The 21,417-nt window shown below is 41.8% G+C and overlaps 1 long non-coding RNA gene across 1 annotated transcript in view; it reads right to left on the reverse strand.

Moving 5' to 3' along the window:
* LOC133366087 (uncharacterized) overlaps nt 1-4,028 on the reverse strand; it is a 36,819-nt gene extending 32,791 nt beyond the window's left edge. Inside the window, exons 1-2 of the long non-coding RNA XR_009758352.1 lie at nt 3,972-4,028; nt 1,182-1,249 (exon numbers count right to left, since the gene is read on the reverse strand). This is a non-coding gene — a long non-coding RNA (uncharacterized LOC133366087). The remainder of the gene's footprint in view (nt 1-1,181; nt 1,250-3,971) is intronic.
* Nucleotides 4,029-21,417: the final 17,389 nt, after the last annotated feature.

Here is a 21,417-nt window from a genome sequence, read left to right on the forward strand (position 1 = left end):
TTGTAGGCTGGGAGACATGGAAGTAAATATTCCTCTGAATCAAAATACTCTTCTTTTGGCCACCTATCTGGGGTGCTGTAGCAGTGGATTTCCTGTATCAGCAAGGACTGGACACTAGATAAGAGCATAAGAAGATCACTAAAAGCCCATCTAGTCCAGTGTCCCTTGAGGTCCATTCAAACACCCTGATTCTAAAACTTCCTGTATGGAAAGCTAGCATGTCAAGCTAGCTTCTGGCCTAGCCATCTTCCTGATGTGCTAACTTTCTAGGCACACAAAGGTTCTCCTCCACCACCACCACCACTGCCTGAAGGAACATTCAAACATGCATTCCACCACATGCATTCTGAAGTAGCAACCCCTTAGCTGCACTAAATACTTTTTGAAAATGTGTCGATCCAAACCCTTAATTTTGCCGCATAGCATCCATGATCCACTAAATTAGATGGTGTGACTGATCCTACTATCACTTCTGTTCTTCCATTCCACTTCAACAAGTAAGCAGTGTATACCTGACAATGAACAAAACAAAAGGCATAGAATTCTTTGTCCACGCCATGCTCTTAGATTCATGCAGGTGGGAATGGTGTCCCATTTATACATATCTTATATTGCATTGTACTCAAGGTGGTGAAATCTTGCCTTGAACAATAAACATATAAGTGATCAGAGAGACTACGCCACCAAAGGCAATTAGGACCACGTGTTTCACTACCACCATCACCAATAAATATCTTTCCCCTCTATCCCAAATATTTTTCTTTCAGTAGTCTCACATGTGGGACAATGCTCATTCTTCAAGCAATGCACTGTGCTCTTTTCATGTCCTCCAGTATTTTATTCTGGTGCTGCCACTGAAAGTCAGAGATTGGTGAGAGAAGGAAAAGAGGCGAGTCAGAGATCTAGCCTTGGTTCACATGGTGATAGTAAAGGCCTCAATGACAAGGTGCATTCATATGGGGAAATCACACCAAGAAAACTTCTCAGTTATGGACCACCATCCAGCTCACTTTTCTGATGCATGTGATAGAGGGAATGCCCAGCCACTACTCTCTGTAAGGTCCAAAGTGTGCACTGGGCCAGAGATGGGCAAAAAAGTGGCAAAAACTGCAAAAGGTATGTCACAAAAGCACAAATAAATATTATAGGATGAAGGCATCAGCCATTATTATTTTTCTTACCATCTCACCTTGCCAGCGAGTCCCCCATTTCTGATTTGAGCAATATGAACTGGCAGGATTAACAGCATCTGATAAAAAAACAAGCTGCGTGTGATTAAAGAAAAGGAAATGATTGACTTGGTCTAGGCAGAAGACAGAGAAGGAAAGTGACAATTATCTGGGTGTAGGATAATAATAAAGGGGAGATCTGTTTGCAGGTTAATGAATACCCGATAAAGGACTACACCTGTGAAATGAATGAATTTACTTGATGCTGCTGCTTCAGAGTCTGAAAGATTTGGAGTAAGGTGATGCTACTTGTAATGGGAGTTTCAATAGAAAGAGGAGCCCTGGGCTCCTTTTGGGAGGAAGGGTGGGATATAAATTTAATAAATATTTTTTTAAAAAAGAAAGAGTTCACTTTATTGCACGTAACATCCTTCTGCTGCTCTGACTATTCACTGTATCATTTTAATGGCCTTTTTAAAAATTTGAGAAGCATTAGAAAACTACTGTTAGCTTTTGAGGAGATACATTTCAGGGAAACATCATACCTATTCAGGCATTCTGTTTACTTGTTATCGCATGAGCAAGAGTAGTGGCATGCTAGTAAGCCCCTCATCTCTAGCACATCACTTTCCCCTTCTTTATTGTCAGTGATGGCTGGGGGCTCCATGTCAGCAGGGCAGTGGAATCCGCTCTGGGTTTTAGTCTGAACATTCAAGGAGCTATCCAAGGTGCTGAAGTCTAGTAGGATTCAGCAGTTCAGGCAGCTCCTTGAAAGTTTGGACTAATCTGGAGCAAATTCCATTGCCCCACTGACATGGGGCCACCAGCCACCACTGTTCACCGTGCTCTTTGAGTTGGAGCACAAAGTTCTGAAGCAGGGAACCTCATGTATGCATAGAAGCTTCCTGTCTGATTTTGAATGCTGCACAATTGCTAAATAAAACAGAACACCCAAATAGGGCTATAAAAATGTTTCCCTCCTTATCACTTACTCTTGGTTTTAGGGTGCTTCCAGACAGCTGTTTATTGTAGGATCAGTGCTGTCCCATGTGTGCAAGTTTTTTGCAGTGTTCACATGATGTTGCCAGCATCAAATGCCAGGCTATTTCCTTCCCTCGTTTAATCCAGTTTTACACTGTCCATGGAAAACCTGGGGAAAAACTGTTGCCAAAAACCTGTTTGTGAGACCTGAATGACCTGTCTGCAATATTCAGCGCCTGTCTAGAAGCACCCCTTAGTAAGTTAATTATTTTGAATAATCTTTACTGTAAAGGTGTTGTGAGCCCTGCTGGGAGGGGGTGCACAGATGAGAACGAAGTGGAGGAGGAGGACTTAGCGTGGGATGTTTGAGCTGGTGAAGGGCTGAGTGGAGAGTGGGCCTCAGAAGGTGCCCCAGCTCTGGACTTGGACAGTTCAACCCCAGCAGCTCCAGTACCCCTATGGAGAGTCAATCTGACCAGCCAGTTGTTTCCCAGCCTGACCCTTCCCCTCTCCCTGCACCCATGTCACCAGCAGGCAGCCCCCTCCCTTGGAGGGGGGAGGGGGGACAGTGATAGAGGCTCTGCCTTCGCCTCGTGCCAGGAGGCGAATGAGGCAGGAGATTCAACAGACACAGTTGAGGCAGAGTCTTTGCCTGCGCGCACGCTCCCAACAGTGACAGTTGGCACACGCAAGCAGGGTGCCTGCCCAGCCTTACTTAAGCTGAGTGAGGGGGGAGTAGTTGCTGAGTCAATGTCTGAATGCTGCAAAGTAGTTAGTCCTAGAGAGATGCTGAGTTCTGAGTAAGCCGTAGGTAAATTCATGAAGTGCACAGAATTGAAACTGTCTCTTACTACAATAAAAGAAAAAAGCACAGCTGTGTCTGAGTTCTCCGAGCCCAGGCGGGACAAAAGGCCATAATCAGGGCAACATTTAAGGAGTATACAAATTGAGTAAAAAGTGGATGTCATCCGATAAGGCAAGTAGGTAAAAAAAGGGGGGGGCAGGACGACGAGAAAATGTAAGTGAAAAATATAAATGAAAAATCACAGTTTTTATTCCAATTTCAAGGATAAAAATGGTTTACAAAAAAGCCCAACGCGTTTCGACTAGTGTTATGAAGGGTACATAATACTAGCCGAAACGCGTTGGGCTTTTTTGTAAAGCATTTTTATCCTTGAAATTGGAATAAAAACTGTGATTTTTCATTTATATTTTTCACTTACATTTTCTCATCGTCCTGCCATTTACCTACCAACATTTAAGAAGAACAGAGGGACAGCCCTACACCACCACCCATGTTTCTAACCATATTGTTGCGCCCCAGGGGCAAGGGGAGTTAGATCAGGGAGAGGAGTCAGATGAGGATGAGGTCCCTGGGGACGTAATAGGAGGGGGGCTCTGTCTGTCCACAGACTCCCTCGCCCATCCCTCCTGCCGAGGCAGATCCAGTCCCGTCTGCAAGTTCCCCATCTGAGCCATTGGGAAGCGACCCTCTGCGCGCACCAACCCTGCCCGTGCCAGAATCCCCGCCTAACACTTCAAACGCTTCTCCGCCAACCAGTTTCCCACTCCCTGAGGTCGTGCCGTCACCTAGTGAAACCCCACCAATGGATGGGGCGACGGAGGCACACACCCCTCACCCTGTGTGTGAAGATGTGAGAAGCGGGACTCTCAGAGGATGGAACTGCAGAGGAGCCATCGGTTACAGGAAAAGACATTCCCTACTTAAGCAGGTGCCCACCCAGACTCCGGTGCCGAGTCAGTTGTCCCCACATGCTGTAACCATCACCCTAATAAAACAAGAATTAAACCAAGCCTCACCTCCGTCTCGTGTCTTGGGCTCTGGGCAGGACACACATGACTGTTCCCCAAGCAGGAATATATAGGAAAGGATTAAGAGGGAACTAGAGTGGGGGGGGAGGACATGAACTTCAGACCTTATTAGTAGCTCCTGAGTGACCTAACAGCCTTAATTTAGGTATCTCCAGGAGGCAGATGGTATGTCTGCCATCTGTTCAGCACCACTGCAGATATCTACCAATATAGAGAATGCCCCTCCCCCTTCTTTTACATGGAGACATGAACATTTCTTGCTAAGCAAATAAAAATAATACCCAGCCCCTGGAAAATGTTTTGAAGGCCCAACATAACTGAGCAAAGTCAATATGTGACTTAGGATGGAAGGGTCTGTCAATTTCAGTTCTCTCCGTTTCTCATTTTTCCAATCTTAAATTTGGTTCTCTACATTTCTGCAGCAATTTGTGGGGGGTTTTCCCTCACGAAAATAGTTCAGCATTTTAGTGAGAATACCAAACACATTTTTGTATGCAGTTTTGACTAATGTACACGTTTTTGCAACCGATTGCTCCTACTATAATGCATTTTGTATGTTATTTTCACTAATATATTCATTTTATGCTTTCCCCTATTATATACATTTTTGCAAACATTGCTTATTTAGAGAAGTGCATCGCAAAATTTGGATCAGTGTGAAGTTTGAAAGATGGCTGTGTTTCGATTCTCATGTTGTTTTGGAAAGTGTGACTTTGGTAAATTCGGCTTTAAATGTGAACTGAATCAAATTTCTTCCCATCCCTACATGTGACCACTGGGTGAGGAATGCAGCTTTTTAACAATATTATAAATCATATGAATTATGGAAATAAGTAGAGAGGATATACCTTTGTTCCATACAAGGCCACAAATCATGCTGTTGTGCTCAGGTTCCGCTTGCAGGCTTCTCGTGAGCATCTGGCTGGCCACTGCAGGAAGAGAATGCTGGATTAGATGGGCTTTTGGTCTGATCCAGCAGGACTCTTCTTATGTCCTAATCCATATGATACATGTGTACTCAGAAGTAAGACCCATTGACCCACAGGTAAGTGGATAGAGGACTACAGTCTTAGAAGCCTCACAGCAAAGCAGTCTAGCCTTCACTGGAACCAGGCACATTTTGTTTGCCTATAGTCTCCTGCACCAGCTCCAAATAGGTACATTTCCTTGCTTTTGCCTGAGTTCCATCACCACACCCATCTTTCTGGGGGAAAGAGCACCTCTAAGAGACTAACCCATAGCTGAGCCAGCAGAAATGCCTCCTTGAAAACCATGTTGCTGATGGACACAGAGTGTCATGTTCTTTGTATTTACATTGTGTTTTTCTGTAGTTAACATACAGTAATTGATTTTGTTGTTGTTATAAATGCAGCCATTATCTAAATAACCTGAATATCACATTTTATTTTTTCAAAAGCCTTTTTCCCTTCAATGCAACAGTTTGGCGAGAGACCATTGCAAGCCGAAAAGCAAACACAGCTATCTGATTAATTGACTCTGACCTCATAAATATTATACTTCAGGGGGCTCTAATGGAAGTTCCTCAGGGTAAATTGCATAGTTCACCTCATTCATTTATATCTCTGGCTGACAGATGTACATTATGAAATGTCACTGAATATGCTTGGCAATAAATGAGGTATAACATTAGCATCTTGATTCTGTTTTCCTGAAGGAACACTTTTTGTTAAATGACTCCAACACACTAAAAACATTATTCCTGACCATATATTCTTGCTTTCTGTTTCAATCAGTCTCAAGAAAATGTACAGTAGCCTTCCCAAAGGAAGGAGAAACTTGGCAAATTAATAAAATAGGCTGCTCTTTAGTTGTATATGGTTCCATTATAGAATCACCATATTGTTAGTGAATATTAGTCAATGCCAGGCATTTGATAGTGTGGCCATTTTGCTGCTGCTGTGCTTATTATCTCTATGACCAGGCTATTAAATGAAGTTAATTAAATCAAAGTGAAAAAGCATTGCCCCACACCACAAAATAAAGAGAGAAGCTATAAATTGATGGCTATAGTCAACACTCGGTATCTCTGTGACCCTTTGCCTTCATTTAGATAGAAAAAAAAATATTGCCTTTTGAGAAAGATAATATTTTTATTGAGGTTTGGAGAAGAGCCCCAAATAAATATGCATATTGTGTGCACACTAATGAAATTATGCACTGTAGTGTGTTTGAATAATCTGTGCTGCTGTACGCTGTACAAATTCTTTAATTCTAATCATGAACAGAGAAGACAGAACTACAAACATATTTTGCTTTCTTTCTGGAGAAATAGTAATTCAGTTACATGAAGACCTATCAGGCTGCTCAGTGCTAAGCTCCACACTTTTAATATGTTGATTCTTCCACCATGACATTTTACTAAATTTAAAACAGGAAAAATCTCAAAATAAGGAGCAACAGGAAATTGTGCCTAAATAAGGTGCAAGGTGCAGAATTCAGCACTTTAAAACAGAAAGTTTTGGTGGCTAACCTGTAGACCTCCAGATGTTGTTTGATGACAACTCCCATTACCCCTGATAGTTGGTCATGCTGGCTGGAGCTAATGACAGTAAAGAGTCCAAAAATATCTGGAGGCTACAGGCTCTCCATGTCTAATCTACTAAACCAGCTGACCTTGCGTCCCTCAAAGAGAAACTTTTCTGATAGATACCTTTCTGTTTCCTAAGAACATCTGGGAGGTAGGCAATGCTCCAGGTGTCATCCCTTCTGATGACATCTGTGGCTGTCTGAGATAGGGCTTCCTCAGTGGTGGTACTGCAATTATTAAATAGTCTCTCCAGCAATGCCAGTTTTTAGCATCATTCTCACAGGCCCATTAAATGTGAGAAATCTGGAGATTCTTTATATGTTCTATGCTTTTATTTCATTTTAAATGTTGTCCACCACTTGAAGTTACTTTTAATGGGCAAGCACTGTATTAGTGTTGTATATAAATAGAATACCCATGATACACTGATAGGATGTCCATCATCATCATCATTATATACTGCTTACATGCCATAACGGCTTTAGACCACCAGCATGGTGGTTGAGGAGTAAGGAAGGTGAGGCTAGGATGATTCCTGACAGGCCTTGCTGAAGAAGTGACTCTTGAGGAATGAGTTGGACAGAAATGGAATATTGCTTGCTGAATTGAAAGGAGAAAAGCTGTTCCAGCCATAGAGATCAGCATAGCAGAGGGCACAAAAGAAAAGATGGGAAAAGTGCTTCCAACCTCAGTCAGAAAGAGACACAGTTTGGTTGTCTTCAGTGTAGTTAGTAAGGACTGTCCTGCTTTTATAGTCTCTGTACCAACCCATATTTGCAGTCATCTAAGCATAGGGAAACTAGCCCAAGAGGTTCTAAGCCAGACAAAACTAGGCAATTAGAAGCTAAGATAGCTGAGTTGTCCAAAAGGCACATATTACAGTACTGCTTCACACCACTAATTTCACCACTATTTGGCCCTGAACTGATACAACATGAATCAACATGAACACGATTTTGTGCCAAAGCACAGGAAGGCATGTGTTTAGCTGGTGATCAGTTGGTTGATACATATTAGCTGGATCCCAAGGTTCTGCCTGTTCCCCCCCCCCTCCGCACCGCTTGGAAAGGAGAAGAGGGCAGCATGAATGTCTAGAGCACATTTGTTCTTGATCCTACAACTCCCATCATCCCAGCCAGCTTAGCAAATGGTGAGGGACAATGGAGTCAAAGTCCAACACCTGGGGACCCAAGGTTAAAGTGGTAAAATACTTGGGGAGGCAATATTTCCATTTCCATTCCATTTTCCAAGGATAGAGAATAAAAATAAACTCCCACTAAAGCATCTGGTTACACAAGTTATCCTACAATACATCTCACCAATTTTAAAACTATCAAGAATCTTTAGTCCTACAAATCTGTAAGCATATTGGATTTGAAATTGTTTCTACGTATGAAACTGTTTTTCATTATATTTCACCTATTGAAAACATATGAAATTGTTTTCATTGTTTTTTATTGTAATTTTGTTTATGGTGAAATTGCTTCAAGACATTTTATGGGAAGTGATTCAGAAATAGAATCAAACAAACAAATAAATAACCAACCTAGCACATCAGTTCCCAATATTTATCCCAATGAGCCCTGTATGAACAAAGACTCTTAACTGAGCCAAAAGCAGGTCTCATTTGCACAGGAGTGTACACTTTTGTTTTCAATCCTAGGACAACCGGGTCAGAGGAAAAGCGAGGTAATAGGAACATTCAAGTCACAATATAGTTCAAGGAGCTAAGGTGAGTGGGTAGGGAAGATCCAGTGGGTGGGGAATTATATACATAGGCTTCGGTAAGGCATTAATCAGGAAGAAGGGCTACCACCCTGCCTTTTGGCATCCCGTCAAAACAGTTTCAGTGTGATCCTATTTATTTGTTTTTAAAAAATATTTATAACCTCCTTCTATATAATATAACAAGGCAGTTTACAAGATAAAATCAATACAGTAAAATACTGTGGGGTGGGGTGTTGTTTTTTAAACCATAGATATCCAAAAATTTCTAATAGAACTGGTACTAAAAATCAGTGCTCAAGTATGCCTTAGCAAATTATATGTTTTAACCAACCAGTGGAACACAATTATGGTATGGGCTCACCATATTTCTAGGTGATTAGTCCACAGTATGGGAAAGGGCAATGCAGAGAAGGCCCTCCTTCAAGTCAACGACAGACAAATTTCCACCGGACCTGGCTATACTTCTCTATTGAATTCAGTGGGGATTATAGTCAGTCAGAGCTTGGAAAAGTTACTTTTTTGAACTACAACTCCCATCAGCCCAATCCAGTGGCCGCTGGCTGGGGCTGATGGGAGTTGTAGTTCAAAAAAGTAACTTTTCCAAGCTCTGCAGTGGGTATAGTTTTGCAACCTTTGACAGGAATTTACTTCTGTTCAGAGAGGCCAGCTTCACACTTAAAATAATCATGGAACTAAGGAAACTCTTCTAGCATGTCATTTCTCCAAAAGGTTGTGAGGCCATGAAAATGTTCCCACATCCACCAAACAATTGCAGTTATTATTTGGGGTGAAATGTCAGCAGGACACTGAAGATACTCAGGTCTATTTCTCTGCAACATCTGAATCAGGAGAGGCCATGCAAGCCCTTGGCCAGTGCTTAGACTTGGTAACGAGATAATGATGGCCAATAAACTTACTCTGAATCACAGCAAGATGGAGGCACTGTAAGTAGTTCCCAAGTCCAGATAATTGGTCAATTGGCTGCTTTGGATGGGGTCATAATCCCTCCGAAAGAGCAGGTCCGTAGTCTGGGAGTGCTCCTGGATCCATCTTTGTCACTAGAGGCCCAAGTGACCTAAGTGGCTAGGAGTGCCTTTTATCAGCTTTGGCTGGTAAGACAACTGTGGCCATTTCTGGGCCAGGATAGCCTGATAACTGCACTGGTAACCTCCAGGCTGGATTACTGTAATGCGTTCTATGTGGGGCTGCCCTGGAGGCTGATTCAGAAGCTGCAGCTGGTCCAAAATGCAGCAGCACAACTGCTTACTGGGGCTTACCCCACTGCTGAAACTTTGCACTGACTGCCCATTAGCTACCAAGCCAAGTTCAAGGTTCTCGTTTTGTTTTACAAAGCCCTATACAGCTTGGGACCAGGATACTTGAAATATCATCTTTTTTTGTAAGCCGCCTTGAGGGCCTTTTGGCCAAAAGGTGGGGTAGAAATAAACAATAATAATAAAAAATAATATTACCCAGTCGATCACTAAACTGTGCAGGTGAGGTCCTCCTGCAGATACCATCTTATCAAGAGGTCCTTTCTGCACAACATTGGAAGCAGACCTTTAGTGTAGTGGCATGTACCCTTGGGAATTCCCTCCCCTTAAAGGTTATCTTTTTGGCACCTACTGAAGACCTTCCTCTTTGAACAAGCCTTTTAAGTAGAGACCTTATCCCAGTCTGTGTCTATGTTGGAATTGTTTTTAAAAATTTTTTAAAGATTATTTAAAATATGCTTTTAAGATGTTTCATTTTTTAGATGTTTTAAGATTTTGTGTGTGTTTTGTCCTTTGTTTGCCACTCTGGGCTCCTTCTGGGAGGAAGGGCAGGATAAAAGTTTAGTACATTGTTGTTGTTGTTCTTTTCCCCTTTCTCCTCTGATCACACCACATTCTTCCAACACATGGGTTTCAACAGGTGCTTTACATTTTCATTTTCCCCCCATCCCTGGGCACAAGAAAAGTGTCCCTCCTATTATATGCGGATGATATGGTTTTATTATCAACAACCTGCAATGGACTTAGAAGGGCCTTATCAAAGTTATCATCTTACTGAGACACTGAAAAGCTTCAGATCAATTGCTCCAAAACAAAAATCATGATATTTGGTAATAGGTCACCAATACACAAATGGACAATTAATGGTCATCAAATCGAGCAATGCCGGACTTTTAAATATCTCGGCGTATATTTCACTGACTCCCTTTCTTGGAGAAAGCGCATAGAGTACACTAAATCGGCTGCACTTAGAGCCAGTGGAACTATCCTGAATTTCTATCGTTCAGCAGGAGGTAATTTAGTCTCCCCGGCTCTTAAAATATTTCAGAGCAAAGTAGTATCCATGATGCAATATGGAGCATCTATTTGGGGATGGGAAAGCCCATTATTAGAACAATTAGAGACAGTTCAAAATAAATTCTTAAAAAAACTTCTGCTCCTCCTTTCAGCTACTCCAGCGGCGCTAATTCGGGCTGAAACAGGGACCTCTCCAGTTAGGGCAAAGATCCATTCAGCTCTGGTAAATTATTGAAAGGCGGATAAACAATCCCCCTCAAGGCAAATCTTAAAAATCAATGTTTCAAACATATGGTCGGACAAATTCTGGTCCGCCCAATTAACAAAAATCTGCCAAATCTATCATATAGATTGTAAAGCCTTACAGGATCCCTCTAATAAAATTAGCTTTACGGAGATCATCAACATACTGCGTGGACAGATAGGTTAACAATAACAAATTCTAAGTTTACAAGATGGTATAGTCTTTTCAAAATCGATCAAAATAAAGCGCAATATCTAGATTTTCTCACAGCAGTAAATCTGCGTCACGCTTTTACAGCTCTTAGATTCCAGTCAATGCCCACGGCATATTTGACTGGAAGATACATTGGGACCCCAAGGACCCAAAGACTGTGCATCTGTGATGCTCCCGAGGTGGAAGATCTCCCACACTACTTGTTAAAATGCTCCCTATACAATCATCCTCGATCAAAATTTTTGGATGAGGTACTGACCCATGCTCCAGTAGACCCACCATCATGTATCTTTTTCCTCCTCTCAGATAGGGACCCTGGCATTACATACAGGGTGGCCTTATTTGCCTTAGCAGCATTGAAACTGCGGAGGAAACGATCCGCGGAATTAGGACTCCTCAGTTAGCAAATACAATGACAGCAATAATAATTATGATTCTATCTGTAATTTTAAAAATGATTAATCTGATTAGAAAATGTATTACTTGTTCGACTGTAATTATATTTATGTTTTTACCTGTCTTTTTAAAATGACCTCTGTAATCATAAAATGTACTACCTGTTTGAGGCCTATGGCCAGACAGTAATAAAGAATCAAATCGAACATTTCCTTCAGGATAGTCTTCAATATGAGCTACGCCAAACTGAGAGGGTACAGCTACCAAGGACATGGAACACCAATCCAGTGTTCTTTAACCTTGGGTCCCCGGATGTTATCAGAGTACAGGTCCCATCAACCCCAGCCAGCTTAGCCAATGGCTAAGAATGATGGGAGTTGTTGTCCAACTTTGGGGGACCCAAGGTTAAAGAACAGTGACCTAACCCACTTAGGCATCAGTTCCTCTCTCTCCACTTCCCTACCCCCACCCTCAGAAAGCTAGCCTGTATCAGATAATAACTCTACTAGAACAGAGGTGGCACTGTATTTTTCTTCTTTCAAAAAAGACACTAATTTGATCAGCAATGAATATATTGTTGCACGCCTCCCCAATCTCTGAGCGGTGAATTTTCTGGGGTCCCTGCGCTCGTCCTGGGCTTGGTTTCCTTGGGAAGAAGGTCAGCAGAGGCTGTGGTGTCTTTATGAAATATGATTTATTTATTTACACACATTCCAACCTGAGCTGAGAATGGGTTCAAGGCATCACCAGTCCAATGTCCAGCTTTCCCATCAGTGTTACAGGAGGCATCCTAAAGCCATGGTGCAGAGAGACAGCCTCTCTCTGCCTGCCTCCAGTTCCCAGCCTTTCTTCTCCACAACTAAAAACACAAGCCTCTCCTAGCAGCCAGGAGGGGGGAGGCTCTCCTGAAGAGTTTCAATGACAAAAGGGTCTTCCTGGCCCATTCACCAGTCACCTGAAAGACCCATTTTCAAACTGTCCACACTATTAGCTTAACAAAAGAAATTCATCTGGCCAGTAGAGCCAGCCCCTCACCACAAGGCACAGGATTCCAAATCAGAGGCTGGAAGGGGACCCACAGGAATAATCCATTCCAACCCACAAACTCACAACAATATTATTTATGGCCAGTGACAAAGGGTACAATATTTGGAGACTGAAGTATACCATCACCATCCTAACATTCAAAATCGGTAGTATGCCACCTAAGTCCTCATATTGTTTCATGGCATCAGGTTCTATTCCCCACCCCAATGATCAGAAGATATTAATTAATCAAAAAATAGCAGGAAAAAATATCCCAGACACAAGGTTAAAATCAGTCTCATTATTTGGTATCCCATTGTATTTTGAACTTACCCCGTTGTATCTTGAACACAAGAGCAGCTCTATTGAGCAGACCAAAAGTCCACCCAATCTTGAATTCTGCTTTCAGAAACAGCCAGCCAGATGCCTCTAGAAAACTTGTAAGCAGGACATGCAGGCAGCAGTCCTCTTCTGTTGCTTGGGCCCAGCATTTCGTATTGGTTCAGATAAAGGCATTGTATCTTTGAGCTTGCACATTGTACTAATAGCTCTCCTTCATAAATTTGTTTAAGCCTTTTACAAGGGATCAGCCTCAATGTTAATGTTCAACATTCACTTGAATGTATATAAACCAGTAATGGAGAACCACTGGCCCATGCAGGGCCAGCTAGGACAAGATGCCCCCTAATTCCACATACAGAAGCCTACCAAACTGACATTCGAACATCATCACCCACCTCACCTAACAGCAGCAGTCTAGCTCAAGGGCCACAGAGCTAGCTGTATGGCACACTGATCTCTGTCCTCCAACACCTTGATGTCACTCCATACCTCCCGCCTTCTGCCACCGAAGGTGTCCATCTCTACCTAACGGTAGGGCTCGCCCTGGACCCATGATCCAAATGTGGCTCTCCAGGCCTTTCTATCTTGCCCACAGGACTCTCTGCAGGCTGTGCCATTTTCGCAGACTACATCCCTCCCTGGCCCTGCTCCATACCAGTCACAAGTACTTTTTCCCAGATGAAATGTGTGTTTGAACCATGATGCTAAAAATGAGATAATCCAGAGGAGCACTGTTTGTTGTCCCCCCGTGTTACAGAGGTCCAACTGCCCTCAACTAAAAGTCAGGTGTTTAGTGTCACTGATCCCATGCAGTGGAGCACTGTTCTGGCAGAGATTTGGCAGGTATCCTAGCTTTTGACTTTCGGGCATCTCTTGAAGACCTTTTGTGCCAACAGGCCTAGGCAGTAGTTTAAAATGTCCCTTGAGAAACCATTTCATTTTAATGATTGCTTTGTATTGTTTTTAAATGTTTTTATGTTGTTCTGCTCTGCCCTCATGATTTGCAATAGGGCAGCATATAAACACTTCTATAAATCAATCAATAAAATTGTGCCTCTTCGTTGCCTGGATGGAGAGGTGGCTTGTGTGTGGCTGGCATGTAGCCTACTGTGCAAAGCCTATTGCTGCACTGCCAGGTTTGCTTTTGGCCCCACCCATGCAGTATCAAGAAGGTTGCCCAGGACAGTATGTGACCTTTGGGCTGAAAAAGTATCCCTACCCCTGATGTAAACAAATGAAGGTGTTCCATTAAAGGAAGCTTTGCCTCCTCTCCCCCCACCCCAGAGGAGCAGCCAGTGATGGGGTGGTGCTGCGGAGCTGCCTTTCTGATCCTCCCATCACTGCTGCTTATGAGAGAGGTGTGGGAGAAGGTCAGAGCGGTGATGAGTCAGGGCTGTGTGGCCACACCAGCAGGAGTGTCAGGTTGTCTCTGCTGGGGCACTTGGGCAGCCCAACCTTGCCACCCTGACCCAACCCCATACCATCCTGGTAAGCAGCAGTGAAGTTGGTGTGAGAACTGAGCATGTTTAGCCTGGAGAAGAGAAGACTGAGAGGGGAAATGACAGTACATGAAAGGTTGTCACACAGAGGAGGGCCGGGATCTCTTCTCGGTCATCCCAGAGTGCAGGACACGGAATAATGGGCTCAAGTTGCAGGAAGCCAGATTTCGACTGGACATCAGGAAAAACTTCCTAACTGTTAGAGCCATACGACAATGGAACCAATTACCTAGAGAGGTAGTGGGCTCTCTGACACTGGAGGCATTCAAGAGGCAGCTGGACAGCCATCTGTCGGGAATGCTTTGATTTGGATTCCTGCATTGAGCAGGGGGTTGGACTTGATGGCCTTATAGGCCCCTTCCAACTCTACTATTCTATGATTCTATGAGGAGAGTGACTCCTCAAGCATTGGTCCACATTGCCAGCTACACCTGCTCCCAGCCACCTTCAGATGAATGGCAACCTTATCTACGTAAGAAGGGACTAGCAAACGTTTATATTTTAGGGAAACTCTGAAAGGAATACTAGAAAAGTTTAGAAGTAAATCTCAGTAAAAAATGTAATAATGCATCAGGCTGAAACACATCCATTCCTCAGCAAACAGTAACTCCCATTGATTTTAATGTGATTTATACAAATGCAGCTTGAGAAACTATTGCATCCCAACCCTTTAGATTTAGGGTGATTCAATTATAGATTCATGTCTCATCAAGATTCTGCACCCACAATCCACTTTGCTAAGAAGCACACAAAAGAAACACAGAATCACCTTCAATTAAATTGATGTCCACCTACCTTGTCCCTTAGGCTATATCAAACTGCTACATCAAAAAGAGCACACAAAACTATGACTACATGGGGTGTCTCTCATGCACACCTATGCAGGTTTTGGTGTCATGTAGTGGCTAGAATGTTGTGTGTTTTAGCATGGAAAACGCAACTGCAAATCCTAATTTAGCCACAAAGCTCACTGTGTTTCCTTTAACAATGGCTTCTTAGTCTAACCTACCTCACAGGGTGGTTGTAAAGATAATATACCTCCAAGAAGATGGAAATACAATTTGTTATTTTCTTTCTACCTGTAAAATCCCATCTCATCCAAACAGAACACATTCAGTGTCCATCAAGCATTTTCATGCAAAACAAATGTCTTTCCCATTTTTCCTAGAATGAAAAATGAGAAATAATGAGAAATAATTTTGAGTCCATTTTGTATTGTAAAAATACAGCAAACGTTTGTCAATATTTTGGGAGTATGCAAGCCAGCATATTATTGATTCTTCTGTGGCACATAATATAAACCTATTTTAGATGGCAATGGATACTAATTAATGCATATTTGCACTTTTTGTTTAGGGTAAAAAAGGAGTATTCCTAGTTTATTTTTATAGAGGTTTTTTAAAAATGTATCTGTGTGGATTTTATTTTAAAATGTAGTGATTCCCTCACTCACTGTAGCATAGCCTGGGATAAGGCTGCCCTCCTGTGGAAATCTGAATGGCAATTAGATATTAGTCATACGCTACTAGGATAATTATTCATTCAGAACTAAACCACAGAGAGGCAGCAGAGAGGAAAATATATATTTCACTGCTATACATCACTGCACTCCAGCTGTCTAACTAAGATTTTGGCAAAGGAAAAAATGCCTTATGTATCAAATGATCTCAAAATTTAATCTCATGCCCAACATGGGGGGGGGGGAAGTATAGCAATACTGTACCAATACATAGTATGGCAATACTAATACATAGTATAGCAATACTAAGGGCATGCACTCTATTAAATGAGTCAGCATGATCCTCCTACGATGCGCCATTACGTCTGGTCAAACATAAACCTTTTTTAAAAGATGTTTTTAAAGGATTTTTACAAAAATGCTTTTAACCTTGTTTTGTTTTAATGTATTTTAAGGTCTTTTTATGATGTTTTAAAGTGTTTTTAGTGCTTCTGTTTGCCACCCTGGGCTCCTGCTGGGAGGAAGGGCAGGATACAACTCAAATAATTAATAAATAAATATACGGTAGTGTGCAAATGCAATTGTATCAATGCAACATCAAATGTGGTGGTGTCATGTCCAGGATGCCTCTTAATACTTCCTTGGGATTAGTCTGTGAGCACTTGTGGGCATTTCTAAACAGAAAGGACCATAGCTTAGTAGTAGAGGGCATGCTTTGTATGCAAAGGGTCCCAGGTTCAATTCCTGGCGTTTCCAGGTAGGGCTGGGAAGGACTCCTCCTTGAAACCCTGAACAGCCACTGCCAGTCATTCAGCAATACCAAGCTAGTTGGACCAATGGTCTGACTTGGTATAAGTCACAGCTTCCTATGTTCCTATGAAAGTACAAATGATCCCCTTTCCTCTTATAAGGAGAGCCCTGCTAGATCAAACCAAAGGCCCATTTAGTCCAGCATTCTGTTCCCACATCTGCTGAATCAAAAAGCCTTTCCATGAATACCAGGGTCTCTGGACTACTAATGGTCCACAAGCTTCATTCAGGTGGTCCGCAGCGCGTCTGTAAAAATACAGGTAAAAAACATTACAGTTGCCACAAGACCTTCAGCAATTTTCAAGTAGTCCATGGGCAAAACAGTTTGGGAACCACTGCACTAAACCATAGTGTAAATGACATAGCTGCAAGAAGATCAGAAGCATCTGCTTCTCTTTGCAACTATCTTCATTTTGTCTACTGCAGAGGTTTGTCTGACCCAGGACAAACCGTAGTTAATTTTAATTTTGTCAAAAGAAGCTAACTTCAAACTATGGTTTATGATTCTGGCAAGTTTGGCTAAACCATAGTTAAAACTAACCACAATTTCCAGTTTGAATGAAAGGACAAACTGTGGTTAGTTGAAATAGGAAGCAAATGCTTCTGATCTCTTTGTATCCACACCCAAGGAGAGAGGGAGGGGAGCAGGTTCATGCATGAGGCGCCAAACTCTGGTTAATGTTACCACATTACAACACATTCTCATCACAACAAACCATGGCCTTTTTAACATCTGAATTTGTCATCTCTAAATGCTTTAGACAATACACACACATCCATGGGCCTCTAGAGTACACAGCTCCTCCCTCTGCACACAATTTACCCTACAAAATGATAGGCACTTCACTATTGCTTTTTTTAAAGAAGAGTTTCAAAACACAAAGGTTTTTTGTGGAATTAATGCAATAGATCTTAAGAGATATTATTTCACAGTTGACTAAACGCCTAGAAGGAGAACATAAAAGGGCAAGATCATTGAAATGCCTCTGGCTAAGTATGTTAGCCTCTTATGTCAGTACAGCTTATTTGTCAATATCTATGTCTAGACAGTAAAGACTGCAAGTGCAGGTCTCACCCACAGACAGAAGGCACACAGAACCATCAGTCAAAAGCCTCTGATTATATGGCACATCATGTCATGAGCTCACAAAAATAACTGCCACATACTTCTCAGCCTGCCAAAGATGACGTTTTGAATACAATGTGGCGCTAAAGCTTCAAAAAGGAGAATGATCAGTCGTTCATTGCGACCCTGAAAAATGCTGTTTTATATGCCTTTAATGCAAATAATTACTGCAACCATTTCAAATGTTTGCCTGTTAGCAGAATAATTATTATTGCTGCCATTTGGACAGTAGCTTTAAAACCTGCCAGTGCCATTGCTATAGACAATTTTATTTATATCACAATTTTTGTTCCATCCAAAAATGCAATTCCCATTAGATCCGAATTGCCTATAGGACACTGGTTTCTGAGCAGCATGCATTTCCCATCAAAAATATCTATGTTAAAAACAATTTAGAAGAGGGGTGGCTAACCATTTTAGAATGTTGAAAAGAAAGCAGCTCATCCCTCTCCACCGACACCCACCTGGAACACACTTAATTTTCTATAAATTTGTTAATGCTTTCTTACTTAGCAATGCCTGATTGGCCAAGTGTTCCCTGAAACCTGATCAGGGGCAACTCCAGAAAAACAAGCTTGGATAAGTGAAGAGATGCTAAAGATCATTACTAAGGAAGCAAGGATGTTGCTTTATCATTACTCCTATCACTACTTCAAATTATAACTTCACAAAGGGAGCCCTGGGTGACTCACAGTAATAAAATTATTGTGTATGGTCCTCTCGTGGGTTTTTAATCAGATTTTTAAAATTTATTTGCTCCATTTGTCATTGGTTGAAGGTTTTCCACTGGCGTCACGTTGTTAGCTGCATGTATTGGGTTGAAATGTGTTAGCCAGTGGTGGCTGGTGGCTCCATGTCAGTGGGGCTGTAAAATCCACTCTGGGTTTTAGTCTGAACTTTCAAGGGGCTGTTCAAGATGCTTCAGCATGCGTGCACAAACACACACACACACTTCCAGCCATACTTGCTGCTTCAGTGCTCTGGTTTGTTATTCAACTTTTTTTTTTTTTACTTTGCAGCATTTCTGCATTAATGCTTACCGCACTCTTTTTAAAGTTGAGGATAATGAGACATTTACAAAGTGCTTTGAAGCTACATGAATACAATGTTTAATTCTATAATGCAAAGTCTTAGCAGTGTTAGAATACAGATGCTGTTTTAATATTGTTCTAAATCAGGAATGAGCAACCTGTCAGAGAGTGGCAAAACTGGGAATGGACTGAGTGAGCCTTCATGTGTGTTTGAATCTTTGCTAAAGATTATACCTTCCCTGCAAATTAGTCAGACAGAGACTTTAAGCTTTAAAATAAGAAATAACTACTTTATTCTGGAAGTACATACTTGATAGGAAAGAGTTCTACATCTAGCTAACTAGCTAAGTTGGAGATGCAAACACTAAGCCTAGTGTTTGCCCTCATGCTTGGAGGAGAGGGAGAGACAAAGAGAATATGTCTGCTTTCCCTCTCAAGAGAAAGAAGAAGAAGGAAGGAGGGAAGGAGATGTGGTCAACATCCTATGCATATCAGTCTAGCAGGAAGGGAGAGACAGCAGGAGATCAAAGGATAGGTATTAGCCTAGCAATCAGGAGGTCTCCTCTCTAGCTACCCTTTTTAACCCCATGCAGCCTCAACCCACAAGTTGGAGTTGAACCACATATTCCAACACAACCTATGGTCCTCCAGATGTTGTTGGACTTCAACTCCCAATCCAGGCATCTCTGTTATGGAAACCACACACACACACCCCTCAGATAAGATCAGTGCTGATGCTCTGTTTTCAACACAAATTTAAAACATGTCTTTTTCATCCAGGCTTTTGTCTGAAATTTTGTTCAGAAATGTTGTGTGAGCTTAGCCTTTGCACTTTGCATCTGTATTACTTAATAATGGTGGTGTTTTTATGGACATGTTATTGAACTACATAGAAGGGTTTTAATGAGAGCCAGTGTGGCATAGTGGTTAAGGTGTTGGACTATGACCTGGGAGACCAGGGTTCGAATCCCCACAGTCACTGCCTCTCAGCCTCAGAGGAAGGCAGTGGTAAACCATCTCTGAATACTGCTTACCATGAAAACCCTATTCATAGGGTTGCCATGAGTCAAAATCGACTTGAAGGCAGTCCATTTTCCATGCATGGAATGGTTTGTTGCTTATTTCTGTTGTATATTGCTTCAGGAATATGGATAGAAGGATCTATCCACTTTAGTTCTCTCCATTTCTCATTTTTCCAATCTTAAATTCATTTTCCCCCCAGCCTTAAATTCAGTTTTCTACACTTCACATCTTTTTTCTGCAGCTTTGACTAAAGTACACATTTTTCAAGCCATTTCAGCTCACATAATGTATTTTTGTATGTCATTTCCACAAATATATTCATTTTCATGCACATTTCCCTCTAATATATGCATTTTTGTAAACACTGATTGGAGAACTGCATCGCAAAATTTGGATAAGTTAAAATTTTGAGGAATGGCTGTATCTTGGTTCTCATATTGTTTTGGAAAGGGCAAATTTCATATATTTGGCTTTAAATGAGAACTGAATTGAATTTCTGTCCCATCCCTGTTCAGGAGACATATTTATAACCTGCTTAGAAGTCTTGAGTTTGAGTAAGTAACATAAAATGTGTTAAATAAAATAAATATCACCAGGGAAGCAGATAAGAAATAAATAAAATTCCCATCAGCCTCAGCAAGCATGGGCAAGGGAAGGGATGATGGGTGCTACAGACCAACAACATCCAGAGGGCCACAGATTTGTCACCCCTGCTCTAAACCATGGATACAATTTGAAGAACTGCATACATGGCCCCATGCAACTAGCGCCACATAAAGAGTTGGAGCCAATTTTTTCAGAAAACAATTCTCTGATTCATTTCCTGAGAATTCTCCTTTTTGGGGGATACCTCCTGAACTTTCAAACACACACCAGAAAATATTGAGCAAATGCTCTTTAGAAGTAATAAGGGAAGTTATACTTTAAGGGCTAACAATACATGATGTCAAGCTAACAATAAATTGGCAGGAGGACTGGATACTTTTTAAAAGACACAGAGAGCTTTAACTTTTTAAAAAGTGTTCTGCTAAGGTGGTATGATAAGGGGCCACAGCTACTGCTACAGCACATGCTTTGCACAAAGAAGGTTTGGCACAGGTTCAATCCCTGGCATCTTCAGCTGGAAGGATTAAGTAGCAGGTGGCAGGAAAGGCCTGTCTGTGCTCGAGATCCTAGAAAGGCCACAGGCAGACAGAGCAGGCAGTAGAGGGCAAGAGGGACAAATAAACTGAACCCCTATAAGGCAACATCCTTTGTGCTAGTCCTGCAGATGCTCACAAGTAATTCCTGCCATCTCAGATCCAGGTAATCCTTTGCAACTAAACAAATGGTTAACCTTATGATTCTCCAGATTTCCTCTGAGTGCCCATTAGGATACAAAAACTGAGAACAGAAGGTTCTGTCTCCTGCCATGAAAGTGCAGTCCATTTTGGGCTAAATGCAATTGTGTGGGATTGTGTGTCTTCTGTGTTTGTCCAGTATGCCTGTGATGATGAACTTCATGTGCTGCTGACAATATATAGCATGGATCCTGGCAAGTGATGTAAACAAATTCTATTATATAGAGACTTTGGTAGTTTTCCTAGAACAATACTTCACATTCCGTTGCTTGGGGGAAATGTATATGTATGTATGCACTTATAGTCACTTATTTCCATGAATTAAAATAAAGTGTTTCCTGGTTAAACACTTCTCTGT

The sequence above is a fragment of the Rhineura floridana genome, chromosome 1 (genome assembly GCF_030035675.1).
Source record: "Rhineura floridana isolate rRhiFlo1 chromosome 1, rRhiFlo1.hap2, whole genome shotgun sequence".
Taxonomy (NCBI): Eukaryota; Metazoa; Chordata; class Lepidosauria; order Squamata; family Rhineuridae; genus Rhineura; species Rhineura floridana.